General features: G+C 40.7%; 1 protein-coding gene across 1 annotated transcript in view; it reads left to right on the top strand.

The window, feature by feature from the left end:
• The first annotated feature begins 20161 nt into the window (after positions 1 to 20161).
• Positions 20162 to 23429, top strand: part of LOC124787865 (lipopolysaccharide-induced tumor necrosis factor-alpha factor homolog) — a 40208-nt gene continuing 36940 nt past the window's right edge. Inside the window, exon 1 of the mRNA XM_047254833.1 lies at positions 20162 to 20355. The gene's annotated coding sequence lies outside the window, so the exon portion shown is untranslated. The remainder of the gene's footprint in view (positions 20356 to 23429) is intronic.

The following is a 23429-nucleotide window of genomic DNA, read 5'->3' on the forward strand; positions in this document are numbered from 1 at the left end:
TAGGAGTTAAGGTGGTGAAGAGAAGTTACCACACGTTAGTCTGACCTGAAGTGACCACGCCTTCGAAAGTTTTTACAGCATGGTCATCTTAAAGCAAAGAGTTGAAATGAGTTTATCTGTTGGTAGTGTCTTCTTTACTTACATGCTTGTAAAGCACAATATACCTTCTGAACGTATGCTGTGTGATTTGCTTGCCATATTCCTTACTCATTTGGTCAGCCATATGGATGTCTGAATTCGTCATTTATTTCAGAAATGAATAACAAATTTATTTGTACATATAAACACCAGAAATAAAGACTGATGTGTAGCAAATGTCGCTACGATGGTAACAGATTGGTGCACACGAATTCGAGAGCGCCACTGTAGGCAGTATGTCTCCAGTAGCGCAACGGCGGCGAAACACGCTGGTGTCTTTGGCAGGGCGTCCAAGGACAGGCGGTAGATAGCACGGGTATTCCCCGCGGTTGCCAGGCAGTACGAGTTCAACGTTTCCGAAGTTGGTGGCCCTGTTCTATACCTGCAGTCGTTCGACCCGGAGTGTAGCCGGGACGCAGCAGGCTGTGATGTGTGGACCCGGACATAGCACTAAATGACCACCACGCTGACTCGAACCGGTTCTTCAGGGGTACGGGCTTCTGTCTAAGTCTCATAGTCTGGTGTAATACCCAAAGAGTGAAATACAGTTCTTACTAAGCTGCGTGGACTAAGTAGCGCGTACCCGCGAAAATAACACGAGAAAGTCAAATGTTCAAATGGCTCTGAGCGCTATGGGACTTAACTTCTGAGGTCATCAGTCCCCTAGAACTTAGAACTACTTTGACCTAAGGACATCACACACATCCATGCCCGAGGCAGGATTCGAACCTGCGACCGTAGCGGTCGCGCGGTTCCAGACTGAAGCGCCTAGAACCGCTCGGTCACTCCGGCCGGCCGAGAAAGTCACAATTATTTCTTTTTATCCCTTCTCTTCCACCGTTTCCTCAGATTACTGCTGTCTCTCATTGGGGTCATATTTACGTGCTGGATATCTAGGTAAAATCGCTAAGACTTTGCCACTTTGATGTGAGTTACTTCGCGGAAAGCCATATTGCATTTCATCCAAACTAGAAACTATTAATTTTGTTTTTAAATTTTTTCGTCAGACGCAAATTCTTGAGCTCTGGAAACTAGTAAAACTATTTTCAGATAACTTTATTCGTTAGCCACATTCGGAAAACATACTAGATGTACTAAGAATCATGGAGTCTGATAAATCAGCTTACTGATTCGTTACTTCATAGCTGGGTCAGGCGAAAATCGTGACCATTTTAGCGCGGGATTTAGAAGTCAAATAATGAGATGCGTTAAAAAACATATTAATCTATTTCTATCAAAAATATATTCGTCTTGGTAAATATTCGCGTTGCAAACAAGTCCAAAAATTTATGAACACTGCCATTACAGCAGTACATGTTACTTCAGCAAAATACGTAAAACTGCTCTGGCAGCTGTACCTGTTAACTGTGGGAGAATAACAAGGTAGCAGCGAAGTAAGATTATCACTGTAATAAGTTTTTTTTTTATACTGACCCAATAACCTATTACCATGAACTGCCAAAAATTACAAGCTCGTCGCCATAAAAAGAAGAAAAACTTGAAAACGAAAGTGCCAAACCAAAGATTGCAAAAGAAAAAGAAGAAGAATGAATAATGTATAAAGTATCAGCATTTGACAATTTATTTGAAGCCTCAAATTCATCTACTGTAAAAATAAAAAAAAAGAGTCATCCTCAGTAGCTACATATACATCCTCATTTACACTGTAACTCTTCAGTTCGTATTTAAGGGATGGTCCTCCTTAACGCTTGTGTGTCAGCAGGTCAATCACTTGATTTACTACAGACGACGTGTATTTCTTAAGACCTCGACTAACAGGTATAATGCTCTAACTCAGCAGTCGCCAAGCTTTTCTGCTCATGAGCTAATACTGACATTGTGGGACACCACCTGAGGCCGCACATGTATCTAGCATACTATTAATTGGTAACGTACATAAAATAATACGTTATGAGCCAAAAGCAGAGCAGCTATGGAAAGGGTGCGGTAAGTTGGTCGCCGGATCCCAAGTACTGATCGTTAAAAAAAATGTTTTATTGTGTGTGGATTCCTAAGGGACCAAACTGCTGAGGTCATCGGTCCCTAGACTTACACACTACTTAAGCTAACTTATTCTAAGAAGAACACACAAACCCATCCCCGAGGGAGGACTCGGATCTCCGGCGGGAGGGGCCGCGCAATCTGTGACATGGCGCCTCAAACCGCACGGCCACTCCGCGCGGCGATCGTTAAAAGTCGGCACCATTGTGAACACTTCGTGTCGGCTGTTTCAGATTGCTGCCGCCCCAAAGTTGTGGCGCTAATTGCCTCACGAAGTAGTGTTGTCTGTGTGAGGGGATGATTAACTGATTTTACTTACATATAAATGCATTATGCGATATGAGACACGGTCATAAATGTTTACTAAATGTTTTGAATGTCATTTTTCTTCTGTCATTGCTTTCTATTACAACAGTCTTCATTTAACTTTATATTCCTTGCGACAAATAAAATAAGTACCGCAATTGAAGATGACGGGCTCTGTACTGGGCATTCACGAATCCATGTTACTTTCCTATCAAAATTTATACCACAGCTGGTAATAGGTATGAGTTGCAAACGTTCATGAGTTGTTAGTACATAAAGACAAACAATAAACAAGTTACAGCCGTAACTAAGAGTGCCACACTGATCTGTGAATACGTCTTTGTTACAGCCACTCAACGAGAAACACAAAACGATTTTACACACAAGAAAAGGGCAAAAGTAAAATTGAAGGGGTTACTTATTTATTACAGAGAGGAATACGTAAAACTGATGGGTGATGTAAATTTATCTTGCAAAAATATACTCGGGCGAGGTGTCACACGTCGTTGTGAAATTTCCACAATATTTCGTTAGCACAACTGACCGACGTCGTCATGTACGACGAATCCACTGCTGAGCTACGCTGTTTTTTTCTTTCTTGTTATTTCATCCCCCTCGCTCCACGTAGGCAGAGGGTGGACTGTATAATCAACCCGCTCTTCAGCCAAAGGATATGTAACACACACAAGACGAAAAATTATAAATTGGAAGGTGAGATATTTACAAATGGTTTTAAACTTTGCAACGATGAATATAATGGAACTCGATTTTCTTAGGTTGTTAAATTCAAAATAGTAAAACGAAAAAATAGAACATATTTAAAACACGATGTAAACAGTGACTTGAAAATGAAGAACTGCACTGCCACTGTAAGTTGAAGGATCGCCCTGGGAAAAATGATCTGTTGTTGGAGGGAATAGGAGTGTGTAGGTATGAGTATGGACGACTGATGGGTACTATAAATGAGACAGATTAGCTTTTGCGTAGACAAGAAGGGAGGTGTAGTTCGTGATGTCGCTAAGACCATGATATGAAGTGGAAAAAGCGGTAGAGAAAGATTGGAAGTGAAGGGTAAAGAAGAAAGGAAAGACGAAGGCAATGAAAAGGGAGCCCTGATGAGGGGGACATCGGGGGTGGGGGTGGGGGGGGGATTATTGTGCGTAAGTTGGGTAAATATCGTTATGGATTTCGTCGTCTGAGAGAGGGAGACTTGAAATTTCTTTGAGATATGATGTGGAGGGAGTGCAGGTGAAGGCTTGGTTGAATGTATCTGCATAGGCCCGGCGGCCTGTTAGGAATAAAAATTAGGAGGAACAGAACAGGTGGAATCGAGTTTGCGGATGGTGCAGGTTCTTCGAAGGTGTTCAGTACGAAGAATGGTAGAATTTTATGAGATGGTAAAGGATTCATGTGGAGGAAGCTAAACGGAAGGGGAAAGTAAGGCGGAGTGCATAACGTTCAAGGATTTGGTGGGACTGATAGAACTTAGGTGGAGCGGATATCCATGCAACATTTACATAGAAAAGGATGGACCGTGCCAGGCTTTTGTAGATGAGGATGATACTGAATGAATATAACCACCAAGTGCGACTAATTATTAGTTTTAATAGTTCTCGTCTATTGTGGGCATTCTGTGGGATAGTTAGTAGGTGAGGTTTCCATTTTAGCTGCTGATCGAGGTTAGTCCAAGCTATTTTAGGGTATTACTTAAATGGATAGGACGCTTGTAAATGGTGAGGTAGAAGTCATGGAGGCGGAAGTTTCGGTGGTTCTTGCTGTAAATATTGCGTTGGATTTGGAGGGTTTGACCATGAGGAGACATTAGTTGCATCCGTAGGCTAACTGGCTGCGGTAGATTTGGAAGGATTGTTTGGATTTCTGAAATGGAGAGTTGGGAGCTAGGAGAGCAGTGTCATTAGCACACAGAAGGAGATGTGTGGAGTGGACTGGCTTTGACAAATCGCCAGTGTAGAGGAGAGAGGACAGAGCGTTGGGGCACTCCTGCAGTGGGATGAAAGTATGGTAATTGGTATTGTTAATAGAGACAAAGGATGAACGTTTAGGCAGGATAGATGCAGTAAGGGAACAAAGTTAATTAGAAGTCCAAAAGTCTGGACTTTGAAAGAGAGACTAGAATTGCATATTCCAGGTTGAGGGATACAAAAATAGCGGCATTTTAGTTGTTAAACTGGTGGGGAAGGAGATGAGTGAGATACAAGAGTTGGTCATCAAAAGAGAAAGTGGGACGGAAGCCACACTGGTTTACAGAAAGGAGATGGTATTGGTTCAGGTGTTGATGGATGCGTTGGCAGAGAGTCGATTTAGAGATCTTGTTATACAATCAGGTAGGGCTGTTGAGGTGATAGAGGAAGTTTCAGTAGGGTGTTTGTGCAGCTAGAAGAAAAGTAGGATTTTAGAGTTTTTCCACAGTCACGATAATCAGTTTTGAAGAGGAACGTATAACAAAAGATTACAAGGGTGGTTAGAAAGGAGAGCGGGTATTCTTTCCGGTGACGGAAGGCAATGCGGTCGTGACCAGGGCAAGTGTTCCGCTTTTTGTGAAGTAGTTCTTTAGAATAAATTCTTTTATTTCCATCTATTATCACAAAATTATTAGGTCCTTAGATTACCGATTTCGGTCGGCGATGAACATCTTCAGATCTGCAACAAAGCATGGTAAAAATGAAAAAACAACTAGTAGACTTTGTACACCTTAAAACAATAAGATATGCCACAATAAAAAGTATTACTGACATGCACGTGGAAAACATGAGCTAATATGACGAGGCATACCTGTTTTAAAACTTGTCGTAGTATAATGAAGCTATAGTGCCATCGGCAGAAGATACACACACAATCAGCTTAGCATCGGCGCACACATTAGAAATATGGTATACACAAAGCCACAGTGTCGGCGGAGTCATCTTATGGGCGCGTATACGCAGTGTTTTTCAAAAATGGTTTAAATGGCTCTGAGCACTATGGGACTCAACTTCTGATGTCATTAGTCCCCTAGAACTTAGAACTAGTTAAACCTAACTAACCTAAGGACATCACACACATCCATGCCCGAGGCAGGATTCGAACCTGCGACCGTAGTGGTCTCGCGGTTCCAGACTACAGCACCTAGAACCGCACGGCCACTTGGGCCGGCCAGTGTTTTTCCCTCGCTCCATTTACGAGTGGAACAAGAAAGCGAATGAGTACGAGTTGTACAAGGTACAGTCCGTTAGGTTCCCAGAGTATGTGCGTAGATGCAGAGGCAGATGTTGAATTCTTTTGTTTGGCTAATTTTGGGTGATTTCTGTAAAATGGGTAATGAAGCGGGACTTGCTCCGTCAAAAGTACTTCGCGGATACCTCGAAAAGCTGTTTCATCTTCAAATAGATCAGTGGTTTCCGATTCTCACGACTGGGGGTACGCCCCCCTTGGAGGAGGAGCTTGCGTAAGAGATTTACAAGGACGAGGGTGCAGACAGCTGAGAAGGAAGAAACATGCCGTAAGACAGCTGAAAAATTTTATATTCTTATTACAGTTGGCGAGTGCATTTTTAGTAGAGTTGGCAGCATCAGCATTGCTTCGTACGTCACCAAGTTGTTACTGACACGACACATTCCTCAAACTGCACTCTGCGTTCTTAATTCAGTATTATACCTGTTTTGATCTGAAGAAATGAATAGTATTTTTATTGGTCTCGTACGCTGAGTGAATATGTCTACTAAAAAAAGATTGCGCAATGAAGAATGTATGTTCAGCTGCCACAGTGTTTTGTATATAATGATGTCCTTAGTAACGACTCTGTCTGGACCGTCATCTAACAACAGCTCACCGAGTTTGGAAAATAAACCAAAAGAGTGTTTTGTTGGAAAAAAATTCTTTAAGTCGGATGAAACTGGGCTCTATTGCGATCTTTCAGCAAGGAAATGAGAATTTTATTGTGTCTTCATATGAAATTTCTCTCTTGGCAGCAAAAAACAAAAAACATCCTACTGTTGATGAGACTTTAGTCAAGCCCTCCATTCTCAAAGTAACCAGAATTGCTTTTGGAGAAGATATTCAGAGAAAAATGGACAAGATACTTCCTTCGAACAACAATGTGCAACATAGGATCGAAGAAATGGCGCTGAACGTGAAACAACAGCTAGTTAAAACACTGAAAATGTATCCACAATTTGGCTACCAGTGTCAAGATTGTACTGATATAGCTCAACAATGGCATTAAATAGCATACTGCCGATTTGTGAATGAAGAGAAAATAACAGAAGAACTACTGTTTTCTAAAAACTTGAAAACAAAGTCAAAAGGTTCTGATACATTTTCTGCGGTTAATGAATTTTTGGTTTAAAATGATTTGTCTTTGGACAGAGTAATTGGAATTTGCAGGGTGCATGCAAAATAAAGTGGCCGGCAGAACGCGCAATTGGTAGTGCACCCATGGGGAGATCAACAGTGGTGGGGGTCGCTGGCAGGTACTGTAGGGGAAATGACGGGTGCTGGAGGAGAAGTGCCATTCTAAACTGAAGCCTACAATGACATGTTTTGTAAATAGTAAGTGGAGTCGCTCCACGCCCACACTTGCATGGTAACGTTCAAAAAGATCTACTGTCACTTCTGCTTTAGTTAGTATCTGAAATGAATTCCGCTGAAAATGCAACAAAAGCAGCGAATTATTTTCGCCTGGCTTATTAATCATTTGTAACTTCCAGAGAAATGTCATGAGTGGCAAATTCTGCATAAAACCTACATTTTTCTTGTTGTCACGTTAAAATTTGCTTCTTTTGCCAAAACGCAACAGACTTTACACAATGTCACCCCACAACATGTTTTGTGGATGCAACTGTGAGAGAATTCTGACACTTTTGTTTATTAAGTTTATTAAGTGAGGAATGCTGAGAACATTTCATTGTAGCCTTATCGCTGGTCCAGACAATTGCCAATGAGTGTGTGATATCATGTCAGTTTTCTCAAGATTGGTGACAAATAGAGACTCTCACCCAAGTCTAAAGAAAAATACAATATGTTTGCTAAATTTCATACACAGCAACATTTTATGTAAGATGAATAGCTTACGCAAAAGAACGTGTCATGTCTTCACTTACGCTGCTCCAAAACCCTTATCATTTCTCGTTTCACCAGCTATAGATGACCCTTAGAAATTACATTCTTTCATCGAAAAAGTCTGTAGTTACTGAAGTAACACAGTGATTAATAAGATTTTGCATAATAACCATAGGGTAAAATACTCTCCTTTTTGTGTGCTATCTCTTTCCAAAATCTCGTTTCGCTATGTCAAACCTTTTATGAAATATAATGGAAGTTGAGAATATTTCATTCTAGCCGAATCGCTGCTCCACGCAATTGCCAATGAATGTGTGACGTCAGGTCTGTTTTCTCAAGGTTGCTGACAGACAGATACCTCCACCCAACTCTAAAGAAATGTTCAATATGTTTGTTAGACTTCATGCACAGCAACATTTTATGTAATACGCACCAAACGCAAAATCATAGTTACCCCTGTTTCCATAGCAAACATTTTTCCAATTTCGTGCAGTGTCTTCCTTAAATGCAAATATTACAATAACTATGACGATTAATGAAATGATAGGCACATCATCATGGAGCTGATTCTGTAAAATCGTTTCAGAAAATTTGCAGGGCGTACCCATCGATTGTGTCATTGCAGTGCGTCGAAGACCGGTCGGAAACAGGATATCAATGTCGGCCTTTCCTTCTGAATAAGCGAATGAACTCACCCAGCACATCGGACGAAAACTGGTCACTGTGCATTGGCCACCGCATCTGCATGACCTCTGCTGATGGAGTATGGTAGTTTCATGTTCTGAGTTCATAATTACTGCCAAAGAAGATATGTTATCTTATTGGGTCTCATTGTATGATCCACAGACAAGCCCTAGCTTCTAAAACTTTACACGTGAAGTTGAACACTGCATTGAAAGTGGCTATCAGGGTAATCCATAAAATTAAGTCATGTGCTAGAAATATTCGCTTTTTTCTGAGTCACATGTAATGATCTCAACGCTGAACACTAATCTTTAATACTTCATACGCAACTCCAGTAGCTTTCGAAGGGCAATACGCTTAGCGGACTGCGTGACTTGAAATCAGAGGTAGAACTATCTCTTTCGAATCAAGTAAAAGTTGAGCTTCACCATTCATTCAATGATGACAGATTTATATTTTCCCTAACATACCTTGCAGACTTCTCTGTAGCCCTGAATAATCCAAATTTGAAACTACAAGGTAGGAAACTACAGTAATGGATGCCAGTGATAGCATAAGGGACCTTTTGAAAAAGACACAGCATTCAAACTTTATTTTCCTACTTCGTCTCAGAATATTGGCAGTGTGAATAAGCAAAGTCACCCGTCACAACTGAGTTGAAATGAGTATGAGTGCTAAAGAACAGTTTCAACAAATGGAATTGGAAAAGGAAGCCTTAAAGGTCCTCATAAAGTTCTCATTTACATATTTATGTGAGACTGGGTACTAATCATCATTAAAACAAAACACTACAGTCACTTAAATGCGGTGAGTGACCTTATGTGCTACAACAAGTTTGAAACCAAACATTCAGGAGCTGCTTAAAGTAAAATAATTTAAACCATCTCATTGATGTTCTGGATTTTTCTTGTGACTTTCATCACAGAAAAAGGTTTGATATGAAAAGTGTTGTTCAAGTGAAAACAATAACGTTAGGTATTTAAGTAAGACATAAAGACTCCCCTATTTTGGCTATCACATTCTTAGAGACACTATAATTTTGTATTAATCTACAGTTGATAACACTCTTTTACTAAAGTATGAATTGCGGATTATTGTCAAATAAGGCATAAGGCATTCTAGGATTGCTAAGAGGGGCACCAACTAGAAAAGTTCAGGAACCACTAAAATAGACTAAGCAAGTCAGTTTTGGTATCAACAAGTGATTGGTGTGAAACACTAAACATATTTCCATTTTTCTTTTAGGGACTGGAAAGTTTAGCCCGACTAGCTATAGTTTTCAGGTAATTTTCTTTTCATATGATCCATTTCTTCGTTCTCCAAAAGCATTCAGTTGAGCATTTTCCCAGCTGTCTTAAGGCACCTTGGCACAAGATCGTCACCTGAACTTCAGTAGTTCTTCATCCACAGAACAAGGTCATCCTTTAAAATTAGTCTTGAACGCTATTTTCCCAACTGCAGTGGTATTCTCTTTAGTGAGCTATGAAGAAAGGCGACCTGAGAGGGAACTATCCATTTGTGACTCTGAATCCCTCTCTAAGTGACTGAGCGGTGTGAAAAGTCTGCTTCAGTTTGTCGAGGTCTTCCCTTGAAGCAGGGCGACTAACTCTCCCTATTTCCCAGGATGTCCTGTATTATAGAAATCATTTTTAATCCTCCCAGCTCCCTACTTGACACCCTGTTTCTCTAGTATATTTCGTGAGTAATCATTGTTATAAATATTAATCTCGCGAAGTGCTATGGATACTTCAAATTCCCTGACCAACAGATGTCGAAAAGTTTTCGTATGATAATTGATACCATTTCCTATGTATACTGCTTTTTTCTGTTCGTGCTTCCACGGAAAGTAGATGTTTTCGCTCAAGAGAATGCGAAAAAGAGGCATATTACTTAAACAAACTTCATTAAGGAATAGATATACTAAGAAGCAGTATTTAGTGTACATACAATTCTTGGAGTAAGTTCCGGCATGCTGTTCTTGTATTTACACAAAAAACGAGTCACATTACACACTTTTGCTCTCTAACAACTTTTTCTCGGTTTTTGGAGTCACCCAAAAATGCGATCTCGTGTGACTTAAATAGAGCGAAAGTAAGCAAAGTATGCTAGTTTTTATATTTATGTCTCCATTGTCACCCATTCCAAGAAAATGTAACTAAATCATCCTTAAAACTCCGTTAAAATCATGGTCAGCTGTTGGTCATCTCTCATATCATCAAATGTTGGTTGCGCTGCCTTCAAACATTGATCCATAACAGGCATTTGAAAAAAATTGCATGAAACAACATTGCTTGCTGCTCCTTGTTCTTACATTACGACATCTCTCGATGCTATCTCACCATCAAATACCTCAGGCCTGATGAAAGTTCTTCAAGTTCTCATCCAATGGCTGCTCGTGTAAAATTTTGCCAGTGTGCTACAATGTGGTGACCTATAGCCTTTTGGCTTACAATGGTCGTAATAGTAACTAAATTGACTGTATTAATTTTACATATATGAATTGAAGTGTTTAAATATATTTACATTTTATAATCAGTAGTTTATCAGTGTGAGGAATAAAATAAAATGAAGAAGAAATTAACAAATAAATGTTAGTAGTGGCAGGGATGGAACCTGAGCCGATGAATTGTCAATCAGTGGGATTGATCACTCAGTCATGGCACCATTATGACAACTGCTCCTCTAAAATCACTCATACCCTAAGCTAGCACAAAACGTTACGTGCAATTGCAAAGAAAAATCTGATCTGGTGCTGTGAGCAACACAGCGCTCATAGTGCTATAAAGGATGACGTCACATCAGAGCATGTGCTGTCGAAAACAGGCAGCTGCGTTCCTTCTCTGAGTTATCATAGAATGGCTGACCATCATTTCAGCACCTGATACTGGTTTCCGTTTATCGAGGGGAGAGTGCTTCAAAACGTGTTTTTATCCATTTTATTTATATCTCATTACCGATTTGAAGAGATAAGGCGTAATTTAGTGCAATTTGAAGAGAAATGGCACGATTTTAATGTAACCCCCAGCTCGCATTCAAAGAGAAATGGCGTAATTTCAGTGTGATATTTACAGTGTGCTGTAGCATATTAGCATTTTATAACCGGCTGCTGCTGCACATATCTAGTATCATTTGGTGCATATGGGCTTCATACATACAGAAGTAATACGGCTCCTGCATACTGACGTCACAAACGCAAGAATTTTCTGGTATCGTTTATAAATACACGAACAACTCACAGCTTAACTACAAACCCCTAGTCATAATATGAAATTGAGCTTACACAATCTCCATTATTTGACACAGCTCTCACCAAGCAATATAGGGATTGAGAAGGAACAGTATGGCCCATGGACTTACTATTTCCTTTTAGTTTTATACACTTTTGGGGGAATTATTTATGCATGTGTTATTCATAATGTCTTTCATTTTTTCTTGGAAAAAAATTACTGCTCTTGGCTATACTGTTCATACTACAAAATAGAAAGTGTGTCACATTAAACTTCCCAATTTCACAAGGTCATTGTCTTAATGTGGGAGGGGTTGGAGTGGTGCGTATGACATCGTTAGACGCACCATAACATTCAATTTTTAATGTATGTAATGGCTTGGTCAGGACAATATTGTACGTTCATGATGGAAGAGTTTATACAAAATATCGGATCTATGATCAAAACACAGCGTGTGTTTCATACACATTTTGCTCTTGGTTGTCATGATCCCATTCGCACTGGACCAATAATTAGGTATTGGGCATCTAATTTTAGGGCAACATCTTTCGCACTGAAAAGAAAACCACCAGGGCGAATTAGGACGTCAGTATTACTTGGAAACGTGGATAGAGTGCGGGCATTAGTTAACAATCCACCAAGCCTTCTGTTCATAATCATGTCGCTTTACTTGGATTATCTGCAAGTAGTGTTAAAAGAATCCTCCACAGTCACCTTAAGTTGCATCCACACAAGGTGCAGATAGTGCATCAGTTGAGTGAAAGAGACTTGGAAACATGGACGAAATAGAAAAACTAGTTTCGTACTTTGTGTGTCATTTTCTAATCTAATTCTTTCGACATCAACTGACTTAATTCAAGTGAAATTAACCCATGATTTACACTTATTGATATTCGTTTGATAATCACATTTGAAAACTCTATCCATTCCACATAATTAATCTTCCAAATATTTTACTCTTCTGACAGGACAACAATGTCATCGACAAATCTAAAAGTTTTATTTAATTATCTTTCCAAATTTTCCTCAGTATTTTTACTTCTGTTTCAACATATAAACTGAATATTATTGGGGAACAGACAATAAACCTGCTTCATTCCCTTCTCAACAAATGCCTCTATTTCACATCCCCTGATTCTTATACTGTTGTGTTTATATGCAAGTTGTAGATAGATTACATTAATACTTCATCCACATATCATGAATATGACACTTTGTAATGATGTGGCATGTGTAAGATTAACAAAAATTTATTTACATGTCATAATTAAACTTATTAATAATTATTTGATTGCTTATTTATATCTAGAAATTCATATTGAGTAGCAGGAGTTGTCATTCAGAAATTCTTTTCAATTTGTTTTTTAAGTGCTGGTTGGCTATCTATCAAATTTTTGGTTCTATTGGTAAGCGACTAGAGACTTTTGTGGCAGCATAGTTCACCCCTTTTTGAGCAAAAGTTTTGATTTAACCCATCATAGTGAATATCAGCCTTTCACCTTAGTGTATATATGGTGAATTGTGGAGCTACTGTGAACGTACCTAGCTCTTTAAATAAATGTTGGCAAGATGATCCTTTAAGGGATCCAGCTATTATTCTGATTACACACTTTTATGCAATGAATACTTTTTTCCTTCAATGATGGATTATCCCAAAATATTATGTCATACGAAAAAAGTGAATGAAAATATGCATACTAAGCTAATGTACTGGTATTTTTATCACCAAAATTTGCAATAACTCTAATACCACAAGTTGCTGACGTCAGCTGTTCAGTAGTTCATCAATGTGTTACTTTCAGTTCAATCTCTCATTAGTGCACACACGAGACAGGAGCTGGCAGCACCCTGTCTGCCACAGGAACGAGATGAGCAGCAGCAGTGGCCCTCCCTCTGGAAGACAGATAATGAACCACATCCAGATCATGCAGGTCAAGCCTCCAGTAGACCTGCAGGGTGATGGCGGCCTCTATACCCCATCAGCATTGCCCTGGAAGTTCGCAGTGCAGTTGACAGCACCATCACCCTTCCAGCCGAACTTTGTGTTTCCATACATGATTGAAGACAATTAGGCATGCTGAAGGTCGACCTGTACAGCATCCCCCCTCACTGGGTGGGTGCCTGACACAAGGGCTGAGACTATACTAGGTACACAGCAATCAGCACTCAGAACAGGGGGGGGGGGGGAGGCAGTATTTACGTTGGGGCTTCCCATGCCTTCTGCGATGGTGGGGATGGCTATGCCATCTTGTGTTGTGTCCTGGTTTCCCTCGCTGTCAGCACTCCTAGTGATTTCAGACTTTCACATCTTCACCTTTCAGGGGTTCTTTTCTGTTGGTTCGATACCTGAATACTTATTGTTGGGTTGTAACTAGCCTTCATTAAAACACTCTGCTTTGTTACTAGTACGGCAGTTTCTGTCGGCTTCCAAGATGTCATAATGCTTTGCTTGCAGACTTGGGCGCTCAGACGTTCCCCCACCCCCGCTGCAATAGCTTGTGTGTTTGCCGTTACTCGGCGTTTCCCCCTAGCTGGCAGTTTATTGGTCATTGACACAGGTGGTTCGGCTTCCAGGAGCTGCCAAGGTAAAACTTGGACGAATTTTTAAAGTCCACCATGGATCTATCTTGGGGAGTAAAAATACTTGCATTATTTTTCATTTCACATTTATGAACATCTTGTGGTATTTTAACGTCTTTAGTACCTGCCGGTATATCTGGAGAAATGATCAAAGTAATGGGACAGGAAGGTGTTGATGTGATGCATTCATTGTGTAAAAGAATATGGAAAACTGGGGAGCGGCCGGGTGACTGATCAAGTCTATCTTCATCCCCTTACATAAGAAAGAGTCTATCACGAACTGCTCCAACTACCGAACTATTGCCCTCGTATCTCACGCAAGTAAAATTTTGATCTGCATCCAGAACCAACGTTTGAAGCCGTACATTCAGCCTCATATATCCACAGAACAAGCAGGTTTTGTTGAAGGGAAAGGGACTCGTGAACAAATCCGCAACATAAGACAAGTATCAGAAAAATCGCGAGAGTTCTGTGTTCCTCTTTTCATCTGCTTCCTTGACTATGGGAAAGCCTTTGACTGTGTTGTCTGGGAAAAGTTGTGACAGGTGCTTGCAGAGCTCGGAGTCCCGCCCCACTTGATACAATTGATCAGAAGTCTATACAATAATCACTTCTCAGTTGTAAACACAAGTGCTACGTCTGATTCCTTCAGAGTATCAAAAGATGTGAGACAGGGTTGTGTCCTATCCCCACAACTGTACAACGTCTATGCAGAACACGTCATTAGGAAAGCCCTTGATTGTTGGACCAAAGGCATCTCAATTGGTGGGAGAACTATCAACAACCTCCGTTTTGCTGATGACACAGTGCTTTTAGCCAACAGAAAAGATGAACTTAGTGAGCTACTAACAAGAATAAAGGACGTTAGTCTGGCATATGGATTATCATGAGTCCAAACTCATGATAATTGATCGAGAAGAACACATCCATCTCACAGGTCGATTTAACGAACTGGAAGCCGTGCATTCCTTCATCTATCTTGGGTTAACCATCTGCAGCACGGGAAGTTGGGAAGATGAGATAAGAAGACGGATCACGCTAGGGCGAGTAGCTATGAAGAAGCTCACCAGGATCTGGAAAAGCAGAGTAATAACAAATAGCACCAAGATCCGGCTAGTTCAAACACTCATGTTTTCTATCTTCTTTTATGGTTGCGAAACATGGACACTCAAGCCCAGAGACAAATAGCGCATTGATGCGTTTGAGCTTTGATGCTGGCGTAGGATGCTATGCATAAAATGGACCGAAAGAAGAACAAATGTGTCCATTATTGAACAACCCGATATCTCCAGACGCCTTTCTTTTCGAGTCACCGAAAAAATTCTCCAGTTCTTTGGCCATATTGTGAGAAGAGATGGAGAAAATCTAGAGAAAATAATCTTGCAAGGAAAGATCGTGGACACGAGACCAAGCCATACTGCATCGCAAACTGATATGGCCTTCGATGCAGTGGCAGATTTAGTGAACAAGATATTCGGCACGAGAACGCCTGCACCGGTAATCGCAGTGACTGCATCATGTAACAGCTTGTCGTCCCCAGATTATGACATTCTGCTATCAAGGACGATTTGTTGATCTAGCAGATTGGCGAATTGTTGACCCGTCAGGACCACAACAAGGACAAAAATCGTTACAGGTGGCACTTGAGGAGCTTCTGTTCCACTACTTCCTCAGTCTCTGGGATTAGCCAACCTACCGTCAGCTGGCATCGCAAAAGATTTGGGAACCTGGTGTGTAAATGCAACATGTCTTTGCTCACCCAAACGCCAGAGGCAGTCGGACGTAGGCACATCAACCAATCGCATTTGTTTTAGCACTTATTTATCATTGACTGTAAGCCAGGGCAGTAAATCAGATCTTTGTGTTGCTGTGCACGCAGCTACACAGCAAGTGACCACCGACTGTCTTCTGCCTGACTGCGGCTAATAATTCAACAGTAGTGATGTACAGCTCACTGCGTACCAAGCTTGACTTTGAACTGGAACATGACCTATGATGGGATTTTACGATCATATAACCATAATAGGAGTAGATTTTCTAGCATTATTACCAGATGTCGCCCAATATGGCAAACGCATGACATGTGGACAGCGTCACCGGCTTATGAACATCAGGTTTTTGAATAAATGCAGGCACGCACATGGCCAAGTTCATGCAGGCCACAATCAGCGTGCAGAAGTTCGCAGCCCTGAAGCGACAACTTGGAGCGCTGAAAGAGATGCGTCACGACATAGTACACTACCTTCAAATTACCGATGGTCCACCCATATTCTGTCGACCTACATGTTTGGCTCGAGACCGCCTGGCCACAGCAAATTCAGAATTCGACAGTTTGCTGCCTGAAGGTGTTATGCGATCGTCGAGTTGTCCTTAGTCATCCATACTTTATTTGGTACCTAAGAAGTGCGGTACATGAAGGCCATGAGGAGATCAAGGAGATCATCGAGCTCATAATGTCAGAACCGCTCTAGATCGTTACCCCATACCCAGACTATAGCTACACGCTGAGTTTTGCGACCTCGCTCTGCATCCTGAACTGTGCAAGGCTTATACTCAGATTCATGATAGCCGAGGAAAACATACCAGAGTTGGCCATAGTCACTCAATTTGGCCTATTCGAGAGGTGTCTCATGCCACCTGGCCTTCGTAATGCGGCACAAACATGGCAAAGGTTTATAGACTCTGTGTTACTAGGACTCCCATATTGTCTTGCAAACCTGGACCACATTCTGGTTTTCTCAGCCTCACCACAACAACATTAGCAGCATCTAACTGAGTTCTTTCATCTATTACAGCAGTATAGCTTTGAACACCGCTAAGGACATTTTTGGTCAGAGAGAGATCAACTTTCTGGGCTATAAACTATCGTTGTCAGGTTCACTACCGTTACCCGCGAAAGTTAAGGCTATCTTACAACATCCATGGCCATGTCCTTTTAAAGAATTGTGACGGCTCCTCGGCGTGCTTAATTTTTACTGTCAACAGCTGCAGCACGCAGCCAAATTGCAGGAAGCATTAACGGCTGCACTCATTGGCCCTAAGAGCGGAGGCAACTCAACTGTGGTCGAGTAGCATGACCTCATCATTCGAGGCAGCCAAACAAAGCATAGCAGATGGTGCATTGCTCGTACACCCTGACCCAAATGCTCCTTTGGCATTATTGGACAACGCGAGCCGGGCAGCGATTGGAGGGACGCTTCAGTAACACTGTATTAACACATGGCAGCTGCTAGCTTTCTTCTCACATAAACCTTCGACGTCACAACGAAAATGGAGTGCCTACGATAGAGAGTTTCTGGCAGTTTATGAGGCCATTACATACTTCAGACCTCAATTTGAAGCCAGAGAGTTCAAATTGTTCAAATGTGTGTGAAATCTTATGGGACTTAACTGCTAAGGTCATCAGTCCCTAAGCTTACACACTACTTAACCTAAACTATCCTAAGGACAAACACACACACCAATGCCCAAGGGAGGACTCGAACCTCCGCCGGGACCAGCCGCACAGTCCATGATTGCAGCGCCTCAGACCGCTCGGCTAATCCCGCGCGGCCAGAGCGTTCACTGTTTATACTGACCACAAGCTGCTGACGTTTGCCTTACGCCAAAACAACATCGACTGTTCACATTGACATCACAGTCAGCTGATCTACATAGCCCAGTTGAACGTGAATTTTAGGCACATTTCTGGGATCGAAAACGCTGTAGCTGACTACCTTTCCCGTGTTAACAGCATCTCATAGTCATAGCTAATCGACTTCACTACTTGCAGAAGGACAATGGACCGACCAAGAACTACACAGTCTGTTCAAGGATTCATTTTCAGCATTAGACCCCCAATTATCAATGTGCCTGGAGCTGGTGTCAAGCTATACTGTGACATGGAACCCGATCAAGAACTCACACAGACTCCATGTGTGGCCTGGCAGTCGTAAAGACTGCTGGGAATAAACAAGAGCGTGCATCAGTGTCAACGTAGCAAAATTAACCGCCACGTGCATGCACCGATAGGTGACTTGCGGACACGACTACTTGTTTTGCACGCGTCTATATCGATGTGGTAGACCCTTCTCCCCGTACAATGGCCAATACTAGATATTGACAATGATCAACCTCTTCACTAGATGGCCGGAAGCAGTGCTAGTCGATAACATTTCAGGAGAGGCTTCGGCTTCCGCATTGTATCTATGTGAACGGCCGGTTTTAGTTGTCCACTGCTTGTCGCGATGGACAAGGGATGTCCATTTGAATCTGAACTGTTTGCACAGCTTAACAAATTCCGCAGCACTGTTGTTGTTGTTGTGGTCTTCAGTCCTGAGACTGGTTTGATGCAGCTCTCCATGCTACTCTATCATGTGCAAGCTTCTTCATCTCCCAGTACTTACTGCATCCTACATCCTTCTGAATCTGCTTAGTGTATTCATCTCGTGGTCTCCCTCTACGGTTTTTAGCCTCCACGCTGCCCTCCAATGCTAAATTTGTGATCCCTTGATGCCTCAGAACATGCCCTACCAACCGGTCCCTTCTTCTTGTCAAGTTGTGCCACAAACTCCTCTTCTCCCCAATTCTGTTCAATACTTCCTCATTAGTTATGTAATCTACCCATCTAATCTTCAGCATTCTTCTGTATCTGCAGCACTATATACCATAAAACACAGGCAGTACCGAAGGCCAGACTGAGGTGTCATAATTCAGACTGGACAACAGCCTTACCATTTGTGTTGCTTGGTCTGTGAAGACATACAAACTGGACCTGGACTCTTCACCAGCTGAACTGGTTAATCGAGAAATACTTCAATTACCAGGCGAATTTATTGATCCACATGCAGTCCATTTAGCCCACCTTTGCGCACCGCGAGCTACAATCATGCAGGTATTGACATGTTATGTGCGAGTGGAGTGAAATCAGAGCTGACACTTCCACATACAGCCCCTCACCTCGTAACAGGCAGAGACGAAAGAGCCACAATGTCCTTGTCAACAGCAAGTCCTGTACCATCTCGCTGGACTGAGTGAAGCCTTCATACGTATTCCCAGAAGAACCTACTGCTGTACTGCGTACCATGGCACCCATTTACTGCAACATCCGCCCGAGCACCGGCGTCAACACCAGCTATACCATCAGCCATCGCAAGCAGCCTTACAATACAGACGCGTCGGGTCCATTTTCCAGCGCACTCCTTGGACGACACTCCATTTTCCTGGAGGAGACTGTTTTAGCGACTAAATTGTTAGTTGCTGTCAGATGACGTACATACGACAAGTGTCAGAGAGTTCACGCGAGGCGCTGTATTTACGTTGATTTAGCGTTCCTTGATTAATATGACTTTCCGTGACTGTTGTCCTTAGAGACAATTCGCATATTGCTTTTCACTTCTCCGTTGCTAAAAATATTAATGTCCATACGAGATTAATTCAAGACATGCGCGGGAAAACAGGCTAACACTTAAACGTAAAAGCTTAGATGTAAGTGTTGTCATCTGTTGCTGGGTGCGGGAACTATCAGAATTGACATTGGTTCTATCCCTAAATATCCTAATATGGTACCATATTTTGGGGTGACACGAAATGTCAATTTTGATAGTTCCCGTACCCAGCAACAGATGGCAACACTTATCTCTAGTTTTTACATTTGAAGGTTAGCCCGTTTTTCTGTACATGTCTTCAATTGCATTCTTCATTGTGAGTTAAATAAAGTTCTTTCCTTCCTGTGACGTCGGAATTTATGTTCCACATTACGACTAAATTTCAAGAACACGTGCGAGTGTTTGTCGTACGGTTAGTCTTCAAGAAGCTCCGAAGAGTTAATGTGCTTTCGTAAGCATTATGATACCACTTTTGTGGATATGACATCACGAAGTTTACGATAATGGGCTTTTTAAAACAATCGAAATTTTACGCTGCAGCTCTTAGACCATAGATGAAAATAATGGTCGCTTAAGATTTTACCAATTACTGACAGAGAATACAAACCAAAAGGTTTAATATTCTCTAAAGGAAATGATTGAATTTTACGTGGAAGAGAAACTGCGGTTAAATTATACAACGATGATATGTTTTTCCACTAATAGCAGAGCAAAAGAGTCACATGGTAAGTTTAATTCAACACTCGCGCTTTATCTCTTCCTGTCGTTGTACATGTATGCCAACGCTACGGCAAGGTTGGCAACAAGGAAAAGCACGCAGTGAGAGAGTAGTGACGGTAGGAAGCGTTGTGTTGTGTGTTAGAGGACAGAGGTGTGTAGTGCCGTGAAAAAGCTATTGACGGGTGGTGTCTTATAAGTTTGGTTGATTGTTGGTCGGTAGTAGCCGGGTAGAAGAAGGAGTTTTGTACAGGAATCCGGTTTCCAGGCAGCTGAAGGTATGCTTTTCTGACTTGATGAAAGAACTTCTACACATACAGCATTAATTGAATGGTAGATGGTTCAGACGTATTGTCAAGATTTTGTAAGTACGGGAAATTATTTTAATTGAACCTGTAAATTTATATTATGGACACCTACAGATAAATGAAAAGCTCCGGAAATAAGCGTATTACGTTAAAAGGACAGCATGTTTGAATACGCATTCTAATGAAACTTAGCTTCGTCGCAAAATTCGTTTTTGCGTGCTACAGCCCATCATATTTAGCATTAAATAAATGAAAGTGCAAATAGTGCCTTATTGAATATTTTGGTATGATGCTAATCTCTCTGCGTTGAGTGACGACCACCACAGTCAGAAGTTTCACAAAAGTCTTAATTTCCTTAACTTCATTATTCAAATAAGGTTTTCCCACATGTCATGGAGAGGACTAATGTTATGAGTGCCAAGCCTGTATGCTATCCTCATTTATTTATGTAAAATATAGAAATAATGACGAGTCTGGAGGTAATTTTTAATACATTCCCAAGTGCCTTATTAGTTCACCAACTGCAGAAGCCACCTTAAAAAAGGAGCCGAAACGATATTGTTAAGGGCCTCGCCCCAACACTAAATTTCTTGTTACACAAAGAACAGCGTGTTTTGATACATCTCTCTTTTTATGTGTGGAATATGTTAGCAATTTGTCTTGATTGTAGAGTATTATTTCAATAGAACGTGGTTGAATCTTACATAGCTGAGGTCTTGTGGATGTGCGAGCTACCAGTTGTGAACTGTGATGGTTCTAGCAAAATGAAATGCTGCAACACTGGCTTTACAGACCAGTCAAACTCCACAGTAGTATGTTGAATGAAAGGTTTGAAGAGGGAAAGGGGGGCAGTTGGAACATAAACTTCTGTGATGAAAATTTTAAATGAATCCTCTTTAAAAGTGTAACTTTGATTGTGATTTCAATGATCCTGTAAATAACATTTTGTACCAATATGAAATGAGGCATTATGCATACAAACTTAAAGAAGGTGTATCAGAATCTATAATAGTCTACAAACTGTACACACCATAATATAGAGCATGCAGTGTTACACAAAATGTAACAACTGATTTTCTGTTGCTATCAGTCTGAAGATGAAGTGTGGATCCCCCTCCAAAAAGTTTTAAGTCTTCCCCAAGCTTCATTACCAAATTGACCGATCCTTGATGCCTCAGAATGTGTGCTATCAACCAATCTCTTCTTTTAGCCAAGTTGTGTCATTAATTTATATTTTGCCGAATGTGACTCGATAGTCCCAACTCTTAGTTAGTTACTGTATCCATCCCTCTAATCTTCACCATTTATTTGTTGTTCTACTTTTAAAAGTTTCTCTTCTCTTGCCGGGACTGTTTATTGTCCACGTGTTCTTTATGTACAAAGTTACAACTGGGATACCTCCAGAAAATACTTCTTAACACTTAAATTCATGTTTGTGTTAATGACTTTCTCATTCTCAAAAATACTTTACCTGCTACTGCCAGTTTGCATTTTATATCATCTGTATATGAGCCATAGTCAGTTATTTTAATGCACAAATAGAAAATTACATCTAATACTTTCTCATTCCCTAATTTAGATTTAATCCCTCAACATCACCTGATTTAGTTCAACTACATTCCATTACTCCTGTTGTACCTTTTTTCATATTCATCTTATATTCCCATCTCAAGCTGGCATCCATTCTGTTCAACTGGTCTTCCAGGTCCCTTATGGTCTCTGCCAGAATTGTAGTGTCTTTGGCAATCTTCAGAGTTTCTGTTTTTTTTCTCCCTGAAGGTTAATCCCATTTCCAAATATCTCCTTAATTTCTTTTACTGCAAACTCAATGTACAGAGTGAATAATGGCAGGTGCAGACTACAACCCTGTCTCACTCCCTTCTCACCTACTGCTCCCCTTTCGTGCCTTTGGTCGTATAATTGATGTCTGGTTCCTGTACAGGTTGTAAGACAGTATTTTATCCTTATTCCGTTATAAGAATGTATTCCAAATGACATTACAGTATTTATGATTCATCTGAGGATATTTTTACAATGATCTATTGGTTTAATATAAGGAAAAACATAATTCATGTATACAGAGATACACATACAAATTATGTTTTAACTAGTAGAGTGTGGGTGCTTAGCCATGGCCTGGCATTTGAATAAGTTATTTAAGAAACATATGAAAAACTTAATTTAAGGTAGCCAGATAGAGCATAAGTCATTCTATGTGAGAGAACACTCTATACCAAAAAATTAAAATAGTTCAAAGTACCTTGAACAACAACTTTTCTACAGTAGAAGATCCCTCCTCACAGTTAAACAACTCATTTTCAAAAAATATCACTATTGTATTTCTATAGGTATTTCAATTTCGCCATTGTACAACTGATTGGTAAAGAGAGATCACAGCTTGTAGGTTGACTACCCTGATCACATGCTGTTTCGTTTGTTCATTGTTATGATCTGCCACACTAGCTTTTCAGATGTTGCAAGATTTTCAAGGAAATTTTGAAGTCAGTCAGGTATGCTCTTCCATGTGTTCTGTATCAGATCAAAATGTAATGATGATTTGTCACACACACAAGAGGAAACATGATGTTACTTATGTTGTAGCAAAAGTAATGAACTTATTAATTTAAAAGCTCCTGAAAGTAAGGTCGTGACTCTTGTGACTAAAACTATGTTGATCATGTGACAACAGTTTACCATATTATATTAACATTTCTAATTCAGTGTTACACACTATGTAAATTAAACAATTATATCATTATTTGCTTTATAGGTATCTCAACTATTTCTCAGATTTCGAATGTAACCTGCTGAGTGATCACAAATTTTTAGGGAAAAATTTAAACAAGGCCCAGTGAACTAAGCAGAATATCAACCAAAAGAGTACAAACGTTTAAATCATGGAGGATGGATGAAAAAGCAGGACTTCAGACTTCTAGCAAGAAGTTAACACTACAGTGTGAGCAGGATACCATAAGACAGAAGCAGGGCAAAGAAAAGTGAAAATCATTAGTAAGACAGGCAAAGTGTCTCCATGAAAGGGTTAT

The sequence above is a fragment of the Schistocerca piceifrons genome, chromosome 1 (assembly GCF_021461385.2).
Source record: "Schistocerca piceifrons isolate TAMUIC-IGC-003096 chromosome 1, iqSchPice1.1, whole genome shotgun sequence".
NCBI lineage: Eukaryota > Metazoa > Arthropoda > Insecta > Orthoptera > Acrididae > Schistocerca > Schistocerca piceifrons.